Genomic DNA, 20,752 nt, shown 5'->3' on the forward strand with positions numbered 1-20,752 from the left:
CTTTGAGCAGAGCCAATGCTCGTGGGAGTCCCAGATGCTCAGAGTCACAAGGTAGCCAGGTCCTCAGCCATTTTGGAAGTACATTTATACTCACTGTCAGGTAAGCATGGTTCCTTGTTGGCTGTTTAGGATGGTTGGGAGGAGGAGTGTGACCCCTGACTACATCTCCCAGCAGGCCTTATTTTACACACACTCTATCCACCCACAACAAACAGCCCCCCTGTAACTAAGCTTACCTGACAGTGAGTGGATATGTACTGCTAAGATATATGACACTGGGGACTGCTGTGTGGACCACAAGGCACTGTTGGGAAGTGTGGCCAAATCAGAGACCAGGCACAAGTGTCACACATCTTGATAATGAATTAACAATCAATCTCACAAAACCATTCTGACATATGGTCAGTTGTCTCTGAGTGGGAAGAGTGTGTGAAGGACAGAGCCTGGTGTGATCCGAAGTAATGGTAAACACTACTACACCAACCATGAGCAACCACTTTTTATCTGGGCCTATGCCTACCTGACAGTGAATGGAAGTGCAACACCAAGATGCCTGACACTGGTGCATGGTGTATTGGCCACAAGGCCTTGCTGGGATTTGGATTCAAATTTAACACCAGGCACCAGTGTCAGCAATCTTTGTCAGTACATATCCACTCACTGGCAGGAAAACATAATTCCATGGGTGCTGTTTTTGCACTCAGGAAAGAGTGTGCTGCAATACAGGGCCTGATGGGATGCCTGGCCATTGCAAACACTCCTCCTCACACACAACCATACAAGACCACTAAGAACCATGATTACCTGACAATGAGTGGACATCCAACTATAACATGGCAGAGACTGGGGCCTGGTGTATGGAGAAGAAGGCCATGAGGGGAGTTGTCTTCAAGTGAGACACCAGTTCCCAGTGGCAGTCAGACGGCAGGGACATTTTGACACAGTGTATGTCCTATTGGCCTGTTTGCGTTGGGCAGGAAGGTATATGTAGAACTGGCCCTGACGGGACTTAATCGTGGGCTATGTCTATCTCACAGTGAGTTCATGTGTTCTAGCAAAACGGCAGACAATGGGGAACCCTGTCTGAAACTATCACAACTGCCACATTTGCCTATGTGCTACAAAGACCGGCCAACATAGACAAATATCTTTCAGATACACTTACAAACATTGTCTGGGCAACACTCTTCTTGGTGGCCTGGTAGGGCTGGGTGGGAGGAGAGGAGTAAGTTTCACAAATGGAGAACAAGCACTCAAACATCAGTTAATCATAGTTCATTGCCACAAAATGGCACAAAGCTGAGTTAGTGAAATCATTTGACCATGGAGTCCATGTACAAAGTACATGGATCTGTGTAGCCACAAAGTTAAACAGTCACACAAGTTTACTACTCACAGCCATTCACATGTGTAGAATGACATGATAACAATCACTCAATTCCCACAACTTTCTGGCTAAGTTAACAGAATGTGAGTATGTAGGCAGTCACAACAATGTTACTGCTAAATACATGCGCTAAGACCAGTAGACAGGTACAATAAAGTACCCACATAGGGAGAGGAAATGTATGTATCTCACTGTGAAAGTAAAGTTGTAGATAACCTAAACACACCTGTGTCATTCACAGGGTGTGAGGAACCAGTGAATGGCTTCCAACATATAATGTAAACTTAACACAACAGGCCCATTAATGAACATACCTGCACATGTCCATCAATCCCCCTCTTGTCACAAAAACATAGTCATCCCAAAAAATAAGCCTGCATCATGGATGAATGAGTTCAATCTATCTACAGTAACTCATCAGGAGCTTCTGTAGCTCATGTAATGTGTATGATTTGAGTAGCAGTGGACATTCACAGAAAGCCTTTGTGTTATGTTTGTACCTACAGGGCCAGCTGAGGACACTTCAGGAACCATCCAGGACAGCCATGCCAAGACTCCAGTCGACCAGGAGCCCTCCGGCATTGACAGACCTGGCCCTTCAGGTATGGGTCACCCCACAGCACCATTGGTGGCAACATACAGATCCTCGGTGACCACTCCCACCTCAGCTGCCAACACCCAGCTGACCACTACCTGTATGGATACAGCAGCCCAGGACAACATCAACAGCACAGCAACACGGATCACTCTTGAGTTACCCAACAACAACAACAATGCCAACAATGAAGGAAGCTCCATGTTGACTGTGCCAGAGCCAACTGGTCCTGCTCGGGTGGGTAGGGTTGGTGGGAGGGGTCGTGGGGACAGGTACCATCCATGCAGCTGGTGCTGCTAATGCTGAGACCCAACACCTCTCCAGAATCCTCCATGAATATGAGGATTTACAAGGAAAGATGGGCCAGTTCACAGGGATCCTCAGGACCATGCAACAGCAGCAGGCTGAGCAAAATGAAAAAGTAGACAGGTTTATGGACAAAATGGATAAACAGACGGTGGTGTACAGGGACATTGTCACCTGCCTCCGCCAGATTGCCACCAACATCGCCACACCTCCCTGTGCGCCTACCACATCCAGTGCACCAACATCTGCACCAGCCACAGGGAGGGATGTGGACTCTGGTGGAGAGCACCCGGCAGCATTGTTGCATGCACCTGAGAGTCCCCCAGAAAAACATGGAGTCGGTCATCCAAAGAAGAAACAGTGAGAAACAGATGGCCACGCATCACCCCCAGGAAGTGGCTACCTGCTCCTGATATCCTCCATTGTGTGCCAAGCATTCACTTTGTTGACTGTCACTGAACTCTTCCTAATTGGCTGGAGGGTCTAAGTTGGACTATGGACTCAAATAACCGTGGATCTACTTTTGAATACCTCATCTATAAACACTACCAACCCCTATCTGCACTTATCTAAATGTTTTTTTGTTGAGTACACCACCATGATGTGGACTGATATCATCATATTATGCACAAAAATAAACCACTCTGCACCAAAAATGTGGTCATGTCATTGCTTTGAATAACAGTAATGATGTTGAAAAAGTCAAAGAAGAAAGTGTCCACAACATTGGTAACACATCACTTTGAAGAAGTACATTACTGGCTTGTGAGTATATGAACATTGTCACAACATGATAGATAGACACAACAAGGTCATGGCACAACCTATAGGACATATTACAGATACAATGCTAGTCTATTGCTTAAAATACTAGCACCATTTGCAAGCACACTAAACAAACAATTTGTTTAAACAAGGCATAATGGAGCATGTTTAGCTTAAAAATAAACATTTGAATGTGTGAAAACAGACAAGGCATAAATCATTGTGTAGCCTAGGTTTATCTTCCTCATACAACCTGGTGCATTAACCAAATTTCAAATAACATCAACATCACACAGTAACAAAATGCTCTAAATTGAAGAAAAACGTCCATCAGTCCAAAAGGAAGTGTGGGCCATGGATTTACAAAAAAATCCAATGTTGGACTAGGTCACAGAATAAGGGTATGGTGAGGTCACAACTTGCACGGTTTACGTGGCAAATTACCCTGGTAAGGAAAAACATATAACAGAGATAGGCACACAGGACTAAGCCTGTTCAATTTAGCAAACAATGTCATCTGAAGCACAAGTTTTTCAGTGTGGACACTAGCTATGATTCACGGAAACACTGTACATCTCAACTTTCCCATCTTGCAAAAACGTATCATACAACTAACATCATACATTCACATTGTGCACAAGCAACACAACAACAAACACTTGGTGCTAGTCCTATACTTTCATTGCATACCTACACTCATGTGAAGAAGTTGTTGATGAGCTGTCTCAAATCCACGGCATCATCATCATCCCCACGGTCGTCATATCCCAGTTCAGGATACTCCCTCGCCGGCGGCTGCTGGTGTCCATCGTCCTGTATAGGTGGAATTTCCCTCTGTTTAGCCGGGTTGTGGAGCATGCAGCAAGTGGTGATAATGTTGCACACCTTCAATGGTGCATATTGTAGGGCTCCTCCTGTTCGATCAAGACAGCGGAATCTTGTCCTCAGGAGGCCACAAGTCCGCTAAATGACTCGCCGGCTCCTACCATGTGCCTCATTATGCCGCATTTCTGCAGGGGTGACTGGGTTACGGAGTGGTGTCAGTAACCAAGGTTGATTGGGGTACCCATAGTCTCCTACATTGAAAACAGAAAATAGATTCAGTTGTTCGTTGACACAGCATTATCTGACATACAAGCTACACACAACACAGCACACACATGCCATATCACCTACCAACAAGCCAGGCACGGTCAGGATGTAGCTGGGACATCAAACGGGGGATGGCATTGTTCCTCATGATGTGCACGTCATGTGCAGATCCAGGGAAACGTGCACAGATGTGGGAGATGGTCATATCAGCCAAACATACCACCTGGGCATCAATCGAGTGGTAATGTTTGCGGTTGCGATACGCAACCTCATTAGCCTGTGGTGGCTACGGGGAACAACCTTTACAACGCAACTATTACAACGCACTACACTTACAACGCAATTTTTACAACGCAACATCCACTACAACGCATTCCATTACATCGCATGACACTACAACGCATTTTTAAAAACTACCTTTACAACGCATTCCATTACATCGCATACTACCTTTACAACGCATACCATTACAACGCATAATATTACATTAAAACCCCTACACTATCCAACACTTACCCTACTGTTGCACCCCCTGGAGTTAGAATAGTAATTTTTACCCCCATACTATCCAACACTTACCCTACTGTTGCACCCCCTGGAGTTAGAATAGTAATTTTTACCCCTATACTATCCAACACTTACCCTACTGTTGCACCCCCTGGAGTTAGAATAGTAATTTTTACCCCTATACTATCCAACACTTACCCTACTGTTGCACCCCCTGGAGTTAGAATAGTAATTTTTACCCCCATACTATCCAACACTTACCCTACTGTTGCACCCCCTGGAGTAAGAATAATAATTTTTACCCCTATACTATCCAACACTTACCCTACTGTTGCACCCCCTGGAGTAAGAATAGTAATTTTTACCCCTATACTATCCAACACTTACCCTACTGTTGCACCCCCTGGAGTAAGAATAGTAATTTTTACCCCTATACTATCCAATACTTACCTTAAATGCAATGTAATATTATGCGTTGTAATGGTATGCGTTGTAAAGGTAGTATGCGATGTAATGGAATGCGTTGTAAAGGTCGTTTTTAAAAATGCGTTGTAGTGTCATGCGATGTAATGGAATGCGTTGTAGTGGATGTTGCGTTGTAAAAAATGCGTTGTAAGTGCCTGCGTTGTAAAAGTGTGCGTTGTAACGACATACATCCGGTGGCTCCAATCCAACATGGGTGCCATCAATGGAGCCAATTATATGGGGTATCCGTCCCAATGCATAGAATTCCCCCTTGATGTCTGGCAATTCTCCAGGTGTTGGGAACTTAATGCATTGGCACAGGTAAAGCAGCAATGCCCCCAAAACATCTTGCAGAACACAGTTGAATATGGTTTGTGACATTCAACCAGATAATGCCAGTGGCAAAGAAATGTAAAGCTGCCATATACTTCACTTTGGGCTTTAGTGCAGTTGGATATGGCCGACCAGGCTGCAGATGATGTGGCAACTGTGCAGTCAACTGTTCAATGATTGGCCTTGTGAAGCGGTACTTCCTGTTGGTGTCACATTCTTCCATGGTTGCCAGGTCTGGAAAGGGCGTGTGGACTGCAGGTCATCCGCGATATCTATGTGTAGAGTGTAAACACAGTTGGTGTCAGGTCACAATGTACAAAGCAACATGCTTAGAGACAAACAGAACATGAAATGTGAACGCAACTGAAGCTACAGATAATTTCAAAAACAGATTTCAATTTAAAAGTATGCCCTTAGATACATCTCACTGCTTCGGTACCCTACACAGACATGTGACCAAGGTATGGTGATACAGCAAATATAGTGGTGTAGTGAACAAACCACTAGTGTATGACATCATAAATGTCAGCAAGCATCACATATTCAAAGGATTCACAGAAAAATGATGGTCCTTTAATGTTTATGTGAACAATTACATGTGCAATACATAGAAAGAATAGGAACATTTTATGCAAGAGATGTGTTACACCTGTTTTACACATCATCTCATATACTCAGTCATACCCACCACTGTCAGAGGTTGGACACTGTCATCTAGTTATGTCTACATTACACGTACAGTCACATCCACAGACGTTTTTCAATGTTGAGGATGCTAAAATATGTAATAACACTATACACTGCAGTTTTGGGCACACAGATAGAATAGTAATTCACATTTCACAAACAAGCTGAAGATGTAGAATGATTTCACCGTCTACTCATCCAATGGTAAAAGCCTTAGCCATTACTTACACAATAGACATCCACAGTCTGACATGACAACAATTGTACAATGGGTCATACAGTCCACAAATGCAGTTACAATACAAGAATGCACATGTACATCCACACAAAAAACAATGGGCACTGTGACCAATACAATGCGAATAACTGAATTTCTCTCCTGACATGCTTGTATATGCCAATAAAACAGTGTGTCATGTGCCCGTTAAGGTTAGCTCCTCATGGGAGTGAGTCTTAAAACACAGGCCATTCAGTGTCAAACACAGGTTGTCACTGATCGCAACATGGCATTATTTGTGAGGTATGATATGAAGTATACAGTCACAACTGATGACTTGTGTTAATGGTCTTCAATACTCCAACTTGATGGCTTGCTAAACAATGTTTTTTTACATCAATGTCTGATTCTGAGATGTCAAATATGCATTTAATGTAAATTTTTTACCCACATGAGATGCTAGACATGAGCAATATCAGTAGTACAAAGTGTGCATACTGTGTAATCAAAGTGAGGGACATTCAGACTTTGTCCATACAAATGTGGACTTGTTCAATGTAGCCAAGTTTGTTCCACAGTGTTGACTGTACTCATGATGGAAATGAGTTCAGTTACTAGAGTCCCTACAGTTATTGCACCCAGATGTGCCAGTGGAATGGTGTTCCACCTGAGGCATTGCGAAGCTGCAGTTATCAAACTTGTAAGTTTGTAGACCATTTATTACATCTATGAAACTTGATTTGTTTTTTATATTCAAATATTTAGGATTCTGCTACATGACACCGTGCATAGATGACACAGGACAGTGTGCCACATGCCTGTCAGCCCAGCTATGCATACTGCCTTGGTGTCTCCGGGATGACACTCATATGTGTGAACTGACATTAGAGAAGCAAAGCTACTGAACACGTTCTGAATCACTGAAGTGTGTAACATGGCTCACGCAATGAGTTTGTATTGTGCATGTTTGACAAGGTAGACATGTGAGCTGTGACATATGAGCCAATAGTTCCACACTTGATGACTAAGGATTGCAGAATGTGTACCATGTCTCAATGAAATCTGGTATTCCTATTCCCATTTTGATGGCTATACTCACTTACAGGAGAGGAGACAGACATGTCAGGACACAAGACTATCATGAGCACGAGGCAAAACATTCCCTGCCACAAACTTTATTAGTCTACCTTGGGGTTATGTACTTTGATGTTGAAACATGCAATGTTGCTGATCACATCATGTGTGATTGAGCAATAGTAAACTTGCAGACTAATAATTGCCATTTATGTCAATGTAGCCTGTTCTAATAGCACAACTCAATGTGATGTCTGATATCTGTGAACATCTGTGATGTTAATTATGTGTCAAGTAGATATGGATGACTTATGAAAATCTTGGTCACAGCATCATCAGCGACTACAGGAGTAGACAATGTCACGGATGTGGTAGGAGCAGAAATTCATACTGGGTCCAGTGAAGAGTCCTCAGAGGGGGGACCCAGTGAGGGAGAGGGTGAGGAGAATCTCATTGGGAGCAGATCTGCAATGTCATCAGCAGTGTCTGAATCTTATTACAGCTCTGGTGATGACTCCCATGTGGTGGTGGGGGACACAGTGACTGCATCAACAACATCAGAGTCCACCACCACCACAGCTACCATTTCCACCCTCCCAGCTGCTCCCAGTACCAGTGTTCGTGGCCGCTCATGTGACAGAGGCAAACTCTCCTTTGAGCCAGGCATCTCACCCCCTGCCCCTTTCTCCCCTGCTACCCTCAGTTTGGAGACCAACGACCTCCTGAGGCAGATCTCTGTGGGGTAGACCTCCATGCTGAGTTTCCTCCATGCAGACACTACTCTTTTGACAGAAATGTCATCGTTCATGGAGGGCATTCACTCTGACATGTCTGCCCTACAGAGATCAAATCAGGCTATGGCCTCAACACTGATGGCAGCACTGTCTCTCCTCCAGCCTATCTCCCTACTCCTACCTCTTGGTCACCCACTGTCCCAACTACCCTCCCTGACCCAAGCACATGCAAACACACACATTCAGACAGTGCAACATCCACCCGCAGCACAGAAACATACAGACAGAAGTTGTATACCACACACACACTCATGCTACAGACAGCACACTCTCCCCCAGGGAAGTGACAGCACACGACACACATGCATCCAGTGACATTCCGCATATCTCACAACCCTCTGCCTCCACAACCCCTACCCTTGCCTCTCCTGTTTCCCCCTCAGCCCATTGAATTCTTCCCTCCCCAACTTTCCCCCCCTAAGAAGAGGAAGTAACCTCCAAGCTGACCCACCCTTAGCATCTTCAACCCCACCCCCGAGAAGGAATCGAAGACAACAACTACCCGCAGAAACCACCCCCCCCCCGGTCCAAAGCTAAAACATCCACTCCTACAACCCATAGCTCCCCAGACAAGCCCATCACCTCTAAATCCACAAAGCCACCCACAAAAAATACCTCTCCCATTCCCATTTCTGACACACCCCTCAAAGAATTTAAAACCCCAAATTGTGTTCTGGTCACCCCATCCTCAGCTCCAACTGACCATCCTACTACAGCTGCCCCCCCTCACAATTAGAGCCAACCCCTGCAGTGGATTCCCACCCCCACTATCAGACCCTACCACTGCAGTGGACCCTGACATCCATCCTGATCCCAGCACTCCTAAAACACAACGCAGTCCCCATTAGTTTATCCCATTTGGTGCCTGGCATGCCCCCAAGATGCCCCTCTCAAGGGAGGTGTCCGCTAGCAGAACTAGTGCAGGCATGATTATATGGGCAATATTTGTTTCTTGCTCATCATGAGACTGGACAATGATGGACTGGTCAATGGCCTATTTGAAATCCTTGGATTTTTATGTTGAGGCTGAATAAAGCATTTTATATTTTTTGTTTACAATTTGAAGGGACCAATAACTTGTTTATTGTTAACTGTATGACATGTACAATCTCTAGTTTACATATCCAATGATGTTATTATGTCATGTATTGCATATGTTTCATGGAGTCTAAGCACTTTGAGAGTATGTATACAAGAATGTTGTGTCTACATATCCTGGGTGGCATTGTCAACATCAGTTTTGAGTAAGAGTGTGACATGAGGTCACTAAGGGGCATATTATCAAGAATCGGCGTTAAAATTATCGTCGCTTTAGCGGCAGAAAACTGCCGCTAAAGCAGCGATAATGGGCTTGATAATATGTCCTTGAGATTTCCAATAGAAGCCCATGTTCTGGTGTCAACATTGGCTTCTATTGGCATTCTCTGCAGCATATTATCAAGCCCATTATCGCCGCTTTAGCGGCAGTTTTCTGCCGCTAAAGCGGCGATAATTTTAATGCCTTGCTTGATAATATGCCCCAAGGTTTTTAAATCTCTACACAAACACACACATACATCAGGCTGCCATTTGTCAACAGAGTGCAAGTGTCTCAAAGTTCAACAGTATAGCATTATGCATATGTTCGGGATGTAGAGAAAGGCACCTATTTCATTAATTCACCTGGATACATGTGAGTGTTGACTACATGGCAGTGACTTTGTACACACCCATGTGCACAAAGTCATGTTACAATACGTGTGTGCGACTTGTTAGTGATGGACCCATGTCTGTGTCTTCCTCAGATCTTGTAGAATAGTATAAATGTCAACCTTGCAACAGGTGGCATGCCACTGTAGGCAAAAACACTTCATGGGTGTTAACACATCTGATGCATTTCCTGAGTCCATGGTGAGTGTAAGCTGAACAGTATTCTCACAGTCTTCCAACCCTCTGCTTCTAATGGACTCCAATTACAGCATGGATTTTTGTTAGGCAAGGTGTGTGTTTTCTTAATAGTCTATTGCTCACTCATTTAGCAGTTGTTCATGCCATCCTGCTTTTGGCTGGTGACATTGCAAGTATATTGTTAATGGATTGCCTCAGCTTGGATTGCATTTTGTAAACACACACAAGTCGTAGTTAAGCATATGAATTGCGTGTCATATGTATTTTGTGAATAACTGACAAGGGTGTTGATTTTAGCTTAAATTGATGCTGTTCCATGTCACACCAAGCTGAATTATGAGTGCGGTGATGTCTGTTGAATCGCCAGGTGGTACATGTGGAAAGGCAAGTGGACAGTGAGTGCACAGAAAGGATGTGTGTCTGTCTACAGTGTGGATGCTCCAAGATCTTGATTCTCCACCATGCTCTTAGTTGCCACACATGGGAGGATGTGTTGATGGAAATATGCATCCTGGCTGCAGATGTATAGTCAATGGTTCATGTTGCATGTGCTGAGCTTGCTTGAACAAGGGTGAAGGTGAGAGTGACTACTATTTAAAGTATTGGTTTGAGTGGAGATACATATCTCATGGTGGCAGGACACATTTAGTGGTTGTCAGAGAGTGTGAGGTATGAGTTGAGTGCATAGGCAGATCTTGTGTAGTAGACATGAGGTATGTGAGTGTCTACCGATAGAATGATGTGATTCTGAGTATGCAACTGTTTAAATCTTGTGCAAGCTATGGGATAAATGAGTAGATGAGATGGGTGTTGAAGCACTTATACAAGGTTGTATTCTGGCAGGTGGTGAGCTGTAGTCTGTGTGTCTACAGTGAGGGATGACTGTAACCTGGCATTTGAAAATGAGTGAGGATAGTTGTTGATGTGCAATAGTCAACGGTGTTATTAAGCATGTAAGTCATGTGTGGATGCGACAGTGCCACAGTGAGACAAGGTTCAACTTCTCCTTTGTGACAAATTGGATAAGTGTATGTTGAGGGTATACACCAGTTGTGTACTTTAGTGTGCAGAAAGGTGCAGAAAGGTGAAATGTGTAGGGTCATATAGTTGATGTATGTTGTTATTGCATCTGTGTATGCATGTGTTTTAGAAATGAATAGGGTGTGTGTGTGATTATATGTGACTGACTGAGGACATATCCATTGAGCAATGTAAGTGTCTTGTTGTCAGATGTGGTGATGTATTAAGTTTGCATGTCAGAGTCAGCAGTGATGCTGCACGTTGTGATATGAGTGCATTCCAAATACATTGCTGAGGGTGCTAATGGTGATGAGCGTGGTCATTTTTACATGTAAAGTTTGTTGTCTGCTGAGGAGGTGATGAGTACAGTGCATAGTGTGCATGTCATGTATGTGCGAGTTGTTATGTACATAGTGATGAAGAGTGGTGCTGTGCATGTTGGTGTATATGTGAGAAGGGCAGCGCATGAGTGAGCTTGTGACAATTGTGATTGAACATTTTTAGTAGAAGGCTGTAGATTGCGGGGCAAACATGTTTTTCCAACTAGTTGCAGCAGATGTGGCTCATGACATGCTTGTGTGTTTGCTAGTTTTGAAATTTGAGCATGTACTCTGGAGTGGATGTGAGAGGGGTCATACCTGCACTAGTATAGTTCATGCAGGCCATAAAGTAATGTTGGTTTGTGCTTATGTGTAGATTTTGTTTCTGTAAGTAGTCAAATACAGTTGCCAGAGTAGATATGAAGATGCGGAATGTGTTGTCTGCAGCTTGTTGTCTGCCAATGGATTATCATGACTGATTGTGTGAATGTCCACTTTGAGTACACTGTCCTATGCAAGACCCACTGGCATCACTGTAAAAGTTGCCTCAGCCTAGCCTTGCCTTGTCTGAGTTGTGTGTTGGCATATGTGGTATTTCACCCTTTGTAGGTATGGATACTCATTAATTGGTCAGTATTGGCCTTGGAAAGTGCACAGGGATGGATGTGGTGATTGCTACATTTGCAATGTCATGAATCTTGAACAATAGGTGGCAGTCCATTCCGTTGAGGGGTACAGCCATATCAATGTCCAAGTAATGAATGTGTGTTGTTGTTCTACCTGGGTTAAGACTACCCCGGGTACGCATGCCAGTACACTACACACGCATGGTTATTGCTGACATTCTGATTTTGAATGTCTGAGATATGGCGACACCAAGGCAGATGGTGTCGTTGTGATGATGTCTCAGTATACCCAGTTCCATGAGTTTTTGCATTTTCACTACTTTTGTTGCCTCTGATCTGGTTTAGCAAGGGTCGCCCTTGTGTGTGTCCATGAGGGCGCCCATTATGCACATTAAATACTGACTTATGGCCTGATGGAAATATGTGTTTGTTGAAAGTCTCCTTGATGTTTCAATAGATTATTGGACATTGTTTCAGTGCCAAATGTGGACACAGCAGACTTAATCCGCACATGTCTTTCATCTTCACAAGATGTACCCGTATTTGCTAATTTCAGGATGACTGTCACTTGTGTTTTTTTCAGTCAGATTGAGCCACCACACCAGCATCCTCACCCGTGCTAGCAGCTTATCTTACACAATGAAATGTGCACTAAACAAACCAACACTGCTTGCGGATCCTACGTCCTGTGACTCATGCGCACTCCTCCTACTATGTAGGACACAATCTGCACATTCAAAATGGGATCATTTTTTCTGGCATACACTACAGATTGAGGTGCTAGATGGAGATTGGATGCAAATGAAATTCTCAAAAGATGTCCGTATACATATGCAGATTGGTGTTTATGTACAGCAGCAACATTGTTGTTGGCCCATGTTCCTTTCAAAACCATTATTGTTTTTGACTAGAAATATTTCCATGACAACTGTCACACAACCACTTCTGGAGACACTGAACGCAGTATTGAGTGGCTGTGGTCTGTCAACATGTGTGTTGTCTGTGCTGATATCCTCTGTCCTTTACTGTACACAGATGCATCACAATGTCATACTTGTGTTAGTACATTGAAGTTGTATTGTCCTGCAATGTTTCTGTGTGTGTTGTGGTGGACTTATGCATTCACTTTGAGATACACACATATGTGTGTTTATTGCAATTCATGGTCCAGGTTCAAATGTGTGATTCACCTAGTATTTTGTGTGCTAACTGCACCTACCTCATGATGACATTCCATCATTATACATACACGACATGCTATTGACACATGTTTGGATTGTGATCACAATGATGCTCAGGGCCTCAGAAAGTAATTGGCAAACAATCTGTGATCATTTCTTGCACCTGGCCTCTGTGCGGTAAAAGGTTTTGTAGTAAAATTAACACTGCTGCTGATCAAGGGTGTGGTATGTGGGTAAGACTGTCCAGTTGTGACTTGCCTTCCTGCAAGGACCCTACATTCAAGGCAAACTCCCAGCACCTGCCATGACCTGAAAGTGATGTTTGTGTGGTCGAGATGATACTACCTCATTCACGGCATGTAAGGCGGTGCACCATGCTGGTTATTCCCCAAAGGCTGTTCCCCAGCCACTATTTACAGAACGGCTGGTGATCCATGGAAATTGTGGCCTAATGTTACAGTGGCCTGTGGAGACTGTGTAGGTGGGTATGTTCATTGGTGTGGTATAGGAAGGCCCATCAAACCATGGCCCACAGGTGACTCTGGTGCACCTGCCCATCGACCAATGCTCAAGTGAAATCATGGCAATCCCAAGGGTACGCTGAACACTTTCTGATTGGATTGCAACACCCATGGGGGTCTATGGGCTTCAGCCCCCCATCATGTGTGTCATCCCAGGCTAAGACAGCTTTCCCACACACACATACCGTCCTTGATCTGCGGTAGCTGGTTTGTCTGTCTTGTTTGCATATCAGTCCCCAGTATTTCACAGGTTTGTAAGAGACCATTTAGTAGATAATGAGTCTTTGTTTGTTTGTTGAAGGTCCCTGGAGCACTTGCATCTCCACTCTACCCATTCCTCAACGTTGCCAGTTGCTTTTGCTGCAACAGTGTGTGAAAGCCTTTCATTGAAAAATACCTTTGTGATTGTTTATGTAGAGATTCCTGCAGCATGAACTCCACATGTAGCGATTTAAGTAATGGGTTTGATCATAAGTTACATTGTTCATGTACACATTTCTAGAGTTAATTCCCCCCAACCCCAGATATGCATCTACATGTATGAGGGTATTTCCCCCAACCACAGATATGCATCTACACATATGTGGGTATTTACCCCACCACGAGATATGCATCTCCACGTATGAAGGTATTTCCCCCAACATCAGATATGCATACACATGTACGGGGTATTTCCCACAACCCCAGATATGCATCTACACATATGGGGATATTTCCCCCAAACCCCGATATGCATCTACATACATGGGGGTATTTCCCCCAACCCCAGATATGCATCTACTTGTATGGGGTATTTCCCCTCAACCCCAGATATGCATCTACATGTGTGGGGTATTTCCCACCAAACCAAGATATGCATCTATACGTATGGGGATATTTCCCCCAACCAGTTATGTATCTACACGTATGGTGTATTTACCCCCAACCACAGATTTGCTTTTACATTGCTGTGTCTATTTGCCCAATGCACATATTGCCTGTACATTGCTGTGGGTATTTGCCACACCCCATGTTGACTCTAAATTGCTGTAGATATTTGCTCAACCCACATTTTGACTCTACATTGCTCTGGGTATTTTCCACCACCCCTATTGACTCTACATTGCTGTGGGTATTTGCCACCCCCCCATTGAGTAAACATTGCTGTGGGTATTTGTGCAACTCAATGTTGACTTTACATTGCTGTAGGTATTTTACACCCCCCTATTGACTCCTTTGCAGTGGATATTTGCCCAACACACATTGACTCTACATGCTGTAGGTATTTGCCACCCCTATTGACTCTTTACTGCTTTAGGTATTTGCCACCCCCCATTGACTCTCCATTGCCGTGGGTATTTGACAACACACATTGACTCTATATTGCTGTAGGTATTTGCCACCCCTATTGAATCTACATTGCTGTAGGTATTTGCCACCCCTTCACTGACTCTACATTGTTGTGGGTATTTGCCACACCCCATGTTAACTCTACATTGCTGTGTGTATTTTTCCCCCAACCACCAATTTGACACTGCAATGCAAGTAGTATTCTCCCCCCTTTTGGCTGTACTTGTGCCCCTGCTTTCTGTTGTTTTGGCTTTCGCGTGGTACTTTTTCTTTTTTTTACTGAGTTTTATATAGCACGAACTTGACCGGAAGGTATCGGGTATCAGAGCGCTTTACATAGCACCAGTTGCGATACTTGAGGACACATTCATTTTTGTTAGGCACAGGGAGATTAAGTGATTTGCTCATAATCACAGGATGTTCAGCGTCATTGCTGAGAGTCGAACCCAGTTCCCCAGATTCGAGGGAGACCGCCCTAGCCGTTAGGCCAACTCCTCTCCCCTACTTACATTATTTTGTAGGTGTCGGATTTAAGTTCTGTGACAAATGAGTCGGTTGCTGTTGTAGTTGTGCTCAAAGGGGTAGAGTATTAGGATGACATGCACGATCAGATTCATGGCTGCACCGTCTCATTCGCTGGAATAGTATTGTGGCGTGAGTCGGAGCTGAAATACTCCCATTACGGCTGTGCTGACGTGTGGGTTGTAACGACAGGTTCGGCACATGGTGTGCGACCAATTGGGCTTTTGTTAACATTCAGGCTCCTTGAGCCGGTGGAGCTGACGAGTTCATGGTTACGCACCTGCGCGCTACGAGAGGTACTTTACCTGAGAACATTTATTTTAGCAGCCTACACAGCAACCCTACACACTCACCTACTCCCTGCTCACGAGAGGCAACTACCTCGAAACACGTGTCCTGGGATGGCTAACGCTACACTTACTTGCACTCAAGACTCGGGCATAGGCGTACCCGCCGACGCTGACTTCAGGGACCACAATTATTTGGGGCAACACGCTGTTAGGTAGAGCAGTGTGCGACCAATTGGACTTTTGTTAATATTCAGGCTCCTTGAGCCGGTGGAGCTGACGAGCTCATGGTTACGCACCTGCGCGCTACGAGAGGTACTTTACCTGAGAACATTTATTTTAGCAGCCTACACAGCAACCCCACACACTCACCCACTCCCTGCTGACGAGAGGCAACTACCTCGAAACACGTGTCCAGGGATGGCTAACGCTACACTTACTTGCACTCAAGACTCGGGCATAGGCGTACCCGCCGACGCTGACTTCAGGGACCACAATTCTTTGGGGCAACATGCTGTTAGGTAGAGCAGTGTGCGACCAATTGGACTTTTGTTAATATTCAGGCTCCTTGAGCCGGTGGAGCTGACGAGCTCATGGTTACGCACCTGCGCGCTACAAGAGGTACTTTACCTGAGAACATTTATTTAAGCAGCCTACACAGCAACCCTACACACTCACCTACTCCCTGCTGATGAGAGGCAACTACCTCAAAACACGTGTCCAGGGATGGCTAACGCTACACTTACTTGCACTCAAGACTCGGGCATAGGCGTACCCGCCGACGCTGACTTCAGGGACCACAATTCTTTGGGGCAACACGCTGTTAGGTAGAGCAGTGTGCGACCAATTGGACTTTTGTTAATATTCAGGCTCCTGGAGCCGGTGGAGCTGACAAGCTCATGGTTACGCACCTGCGGGCTACGAGAGGTACTTTACCTGAGAACATTTATTTTAGCAGCCTACACAGCAACCCTACACACTCACCTACTCCCTGCTGACGAGAGGCAACTAGCTCAAAACACGTGTCCAGGGATGGCTAACGCTACACTTACTTGCACTCAAGACTCGGGCATAGGCGTACCCGCCGACGCTGACTTCAGGGACCACAATTCTTTGGGGCAACACGCTGTTAGGTAGAGCAGTGTGCGACCAATTGGACTTTCGGCACATGGGAAGTACTCACCGTACTTCAGCGTTCGATATCGGACTTGGAAATGCCTCCGGATGACTCCATTCTGCGTTTCTGGGGTCTGTTCGTTTGGACAGTGAGGATGGATCGGAGTGACCGTGTCGCCCGGTATGTTAAGGGTTTTGTGCATCGTACTGTGTCGTTTGGTTTAATCGGCTCCCATACAAGTCGGTTGTTCTGTTCGCCTCCGGACGCATCTGGGAGGGCCTTCCACATAACATCGTAATAGGGCCCTTAGTTTTACAAATGTTCTGATCAGAATGATAGTTGGTTAGGACCTCAGTTATTGCAATATTCAGATTATACCCAGAAAATCTGCCATATTGTAAAGCAAAATTTTCAATTATGGTAGCATTAGTGACATTCTGTGAGTAAATAGCAATGTCATTGGCATAAGCGGATACCCATAACTCCTCCGAATTCAGTCGTACTATCTGTATCTGTTCCTCCAGTTTGATCTTTGCCAAAGAAGGCTCTAAATAGAAAGCAAAAAACAAAGGTGACAGTGGGCATCCCTGACTCATAACTTTCTGTACTGGAAACTCACAAAATAAGCACCCTATGATTGTAATAGAAGCAATAGGATTTTGATATAGTTTCTGAACCATATTGATGTACTTATGGCCAAAATGCATTTGCCGCATAACCTGCAATAAAAACAGCCTCACTACTCTATCAAATGCTTTTTCTGCATCCAAAAAGATGCTGGCCTGTCCCGACAGCACATTGGTTGCGTCAAACATGGTAATAGCCGTATTATTATGATGCAATGTTGTACCCAATTTTGAATAAAACTGTGTTCTTCCCATGACACAAGCCCTTTAACCCCTTCGGTGCTTTGGACGGCCGGGAGCCAGAAATTGGAGGGAGGGCGGGGAGGGGATTTGGAAAAAAGTGCTGCAGATGAAGGCGTTTTTTCCCCCCCTGCAAATGGTATAAAACAAAGGGTTTGTGGTGCTGAAATCACCACCTTCCCAGCTTTCAGGGACTGACAGACTTTTTATCATAAAACCAACATTTTTTACACAGTTTTGGCATTCTACGGGGACATAGCCTATTTTTGCTATTTTTCGTGCTTTCAACCTCCTTCCAGTTACTGATAAAAATGGGTATGAAAGCAATAATGGATCCTGGAAAGCTATACATTTCAGGAACGTAGACAAAATTCAGAATTCAGCAAGTGAACATTTGTGTAGATCCTTCAAGGTTTTTTTATAGAACAAAACTGTTGAAAATAGGAAAAATTGAAAATGAGTTGAAAAAACCTGCCATTTTTTCCAATATTTTCACCTGTAACTTCTTCTAAGTATGACATATTTTTTAAAGCAATATACCATTACATCCGCTGGACCCTTCTGGTTGCTGGGATTTATAGGACTTGTAGGTTCACCAAGTTCCCGAGGAACCCAGAGCCAATAACTGAGCAGTGCCTTGCAATGTTTTTTTAATGTGTACTGGGTATATAGCAATATATTTGGTAAAATATAAAGAGTGAAAAATAGATATGAAACACATCTATGTATTTTCGAAATGGGAACAAAATATGGAGTTTAGAAACAGTAGCTATTTGCACATCTCTGAAACTGAGGGTACCCATACTAGCATTTTAATTGTAGAAAAAGTGACTTCTTTTTTACACATTGTCTTACATTTGGGAGGCAGAAATGCATCGAAGGTCAATAGGTAATAACATTTGCTCTACAATTCTGTGTTCCCCTAAGGCTCCCAATAAAAATGGTGCCTCACTTGTGTGGGTAGGACTTGTGCCCTCGACAAGAAACAGCCCAAAATGCAACATGGACACACCACCTTTTTACAGAGAAAACTGACCCTTTTTTTTAAAAGTGCCTAGCTGTAGATTTTGAACCCTAGCTCTGACGGCACCTAGGGAAACCGAGCATACTTATAATTTTTTTTTAAACTTGACACCCAGGGGAATCCAGGATGAGGTGACTTGTGTGGCTCTCACCAGGTTCTCTTAACCAGAATCCTGAAATCTGTGTGGATCCTCAAAATTCCACCCACCCTGCATTCCTCAAAGTCTTCCAATAAAAATGCTACCTCACTTGTGTGGGCAGGCATAGTGCCCGCGAAGGAAAACATCCCAAAACGCAACGTGGTAACACACCACATTTTTACAGTGAAAACTGCCCCTTTTTTTGCAAAGTGTCTAGTGAAGATTTTGAACCCGAGCTCTTCTGGCACCTAGGGAAACCTGGCAAACCTATACATGTTTGAAAACTAGACACCCAGGGGAATCCAGGATGAGGTGACATGTGGCTCTCACCAGGTTCTGTTAACCAGTTTTTACTCATCATGTATATCATGTTTGATTTTTATTCAATATGTTGTTGTTTACCACATGGTGGTATGTTCCACCCTTTTACGATTTTAACAAATCAAATAAAAGTATTCTATTTGGATGTTAACCAGAACCCTTTGCAAACTTCAAACTTTGTTAAAAAAACACCACATTTCCTCCACATTTCTGTGATGGAAAGTTCTGAAATCTGCGTGGGTCCACAAACATCCACCCACCCCGCATTCTCCAAATTCTCCCGATAAAAATTATACCTCACTCGTATGGGTGGGTCAAGTACTCGCGACAGGCAAGGGGCCAAAACGTATTGTGGAGACTTCAGAATTACCTATCATAAAATTACCTGGTTTGCAGGGGAGGAATCTATTTTTTTGGCCCCGGGCTCGCGGACATCTAGAGAAACCTACCAATCCCACACATTTCTGAAAACTAGACACCCTGGGGAGTCCAGTGAGGTATGGCGTGTGTGGATCCCCCAGTGCTTCCCCACCCAGAATCCCCTGCAAACCTGGGTCCCTCCAGGGGAATCACCAAACCGTGGGTACCTTTAAAATTCACATGATGTTGGAAGAAAAGGACGCAAATTTGGTGTGGATACCTTATGTGGTCAAAAAGTTACAGGGGCCTAAGCGCGAGTTGCATGGATTATTTGGGGGCTATACCGTTAAAGAGAGTATCAGATGATGAGGCTGCCATGCTAAACTCTCCAATTACATTAGAAGAGGTTAGATTTGCTATCCAAACAACGGTAAGGCTGCTTGGTAGGCTGAGTCGTTTTATACCCTCCAATCATGTCAAGCAAACTGAGTCCAATTTCAAAATGAACACTCACACTGCATATGAACAACCACTTAACTGTACACACTGCCTGTCAAGTCACCCAGACACACCCCACACTGACACACAGCCACAGACCTCTGTGCAACAACTCAGGGAGACAGCAAAGCAAGCCATGAATAGGCATGTTAGGAAGTGTCTGAAGTAAAACAGTGATCAGCCACACATCTGTCTCAACTTACTTGACATGTGTATGTCATCAGCACAACACACATGGCTCATTGTCACACTCCCTGACTGTGAAACACAAGTTGGATCCTTCACACATACCCCTCCTCTACCCACCTCACACCTGCACCACTCAACACCAATGTTAAACACACAGAATGGTGCAAATAATGTCCTGTGAGTACACTGACAACCAATCACACTCCCTGGGGAGCATCCACAAACATCACACACACACTCAGGGATGCCTGAACCAATCCTGGAACAAAAACAATAGCCAAACACAAACCTCTCAAACAACATACACAGAAGTCCAACAAGCC

At 44.3% G+C, this 20,752-nt stretch overlaps 1 protein-coding gene across 1 annotated transcript in view; it reads right to left on the reverse strand.

Moving 5' to 3' along the window:
* Positions 1-20,752, reverse strand: part of HFM1 (helicase for meiosis 1) — a 3,754,865-nt gene that overhangs the window by 691,895 nt on the left and 3,042,218 nt on the right. The window lies entirely within an intron of this gene.

Source organism: Triturus cristatus, chromosome 4_2 (assembly GCF_964204655.1).
Source record: "Triturus cristatus chromosome 4_2, aTriCri1.1, whole genome shotgun sequence".
In the NCBI taxonomy this organism is placed as follows: domain Eukaryota; kingdom Metazoa; phylum Chordata; class Amphibia; order Caudata; family Salamandridae; genus Triturus; species Triturus cristatus.